The sequence below is a fragment of the Ixodes scapularis genome, unplaced genomic scaffold (genome assembly GCF_016920785.2).
Source record: "Ixodes scapularis isolate PalLabHiFi unplaced genomic scaffold, ASM1692078v2 ptg001158l_1___fragment_3__unscaffolded, whole genome shotgun sequence".
Classification (NCBI taxonomy): domain Eukaryota; kingdom Metazoa; phylum Arthropoda; class Arachnida; order Ixodida; family Ixodidae; genus Ixodes; species Ixodes scapularis.
Window position 1 is genome coordinate 1,655,001 of NW_024610108.1, and position 1,692 is coordinate 1,656,692.

At 46.5% G+C, this 1,692-nt stretch overlaps 1 pseudogene; it reads right to left on the reverse strand.

Moving 5' to 3' along the window:
* The window catches only part of LOC120847251, a 2,235-nt pseudogene extending 2,043 nt beyond the window's left edge, over positions 1-192 (reverse strand).
* Between the last annotated feature and the right edge of the window lie 1,500 nt (positions 193-1,692).

The window sequence follows — 1,692 nt, forward strand, 5'->3', positions numbered from 1 at the left end:
GAGGGGCTTCGGGCTCACTGCATGTATTAGCTCTAGAATTGCCACAGTTATCCAAGTAGGAAGAAACGATCTAAGGAACCATAACTGATTTAATGAGCCATTCGCGGTTTCGCCTTGTTTCGGCATGTACTTAGACATGCATGGCTTAATCTTTGAGACAAGCATATGACTACTGGCAGGATCAACCAGGTAATCTTTTCGTGGTGGGTCGCCCAAAACCCTACCAACGCGCGGACGCGGGGCCACCGTCAGGCGCCCCTTACGAACCGCAAACACACACAACGCTTAGGAATTACTTCCAAATCCAAGAAGAAATGAAGCACGTTCGAGCGCGCAGCCGGAATATCCCCGACCGAGGTCGGTACCGACGCGGCAAGAAGCGCATAAATTTCTTTCTCGTCGTAGCAACAGAAAGTCGTACGCCAAAAAAATCATTGACGACGCCTTCGCAGCGTTGCCGAGCTTTCAGGTCCCGTGAGGACGCGAGGACGCACCCCGGCCTTCGGTCAGAGCGCACTCGTCATTTCACACCGTTCGGTTAGCGCGGACGCTCCGAAACACCCTCCTCTCGCATTCGTTTTCAAGACACAGGTGCACCCGAGAACCGACCCCAACGGCAGACGCCAGAGATCGCAGGTACCTTGCTGTAACGACCATGCGGCGGAGGCAGCGGCCGAGACGGCGACGAAAGGCGTCGGCGACGTCGTCAGACGCCGCTCGCACCAATCGAACGCTCGACAGACCCCACCTCCACGTAATATCACCGATAAGTATAAAGAAGATCCTTCAAGAGCATTCTGTACATAGTTTGTGGTTATCAGTTTCGGTGACTGACTGACTGACTTACTGACTTACTGTCTCTCACTCATGTGGCTCCTCGTTATTCAGTATCATTTATTTGTCCTTCTTTCTTTCTTATTTTTTTTCCCCTCTCTCTCTCCTTATATATATATATATATATATGTATGTATGTATGTTTGTGTGTATATATATATATAAATGTTCTTTTTTTCCTGTGTGCCTCTATATATACATACATACGTACATACATCCTACCCCTATAAAAAAAAATTATTTCTCGCTTTTTATTAAAAACGTGCTGACCCCTGCTTGACTCTGATTACTTCTTTTCGACTTTCAGTTCATGTTAACATGGTCAACAGAAAGTTTATGGACTTTGTTATTACAAAGTAAACCAATATTTACACGGGGCGTTTCATGCGTTTTGAATTGTGTCAGAGCCGAACAATGAGCGCTATAGTAAGTGAGATTGTCACTGCTTTTAATCCGAATGGTCGCGGTATCGCGCGTGTTTACGGCAGGCTTCATAATAGGCAATTTTCTTTCTTTACACTACTCTTCTTTGCTCACTTCATTGTTTCTACCATTGGTTTCGTTTGGAAGGCCCCGCCACTTAGTTTCCGACAAAGTCCTCTCAAGGAACGAAGTGAGAAGCACGGGATTAACAAAAGAAAAAGATGCGTGTTTTCTAGCGGTTACCCGTGTCGCTTTGCGACACGGGCTTTCTGGCGCTTTCAACTGGGCGAGAGCCGAACAATTTACCCTACTGCACTTGCGACGGGCAGCGCTTTCAAACGGAATACTGGAAATCTCGCTTACTTTTCTGGCAAGTTTGATAGCAGACAAATATTATTCTTTTCACGCGAATTGTTCGCTCTATTTCTAATCTCT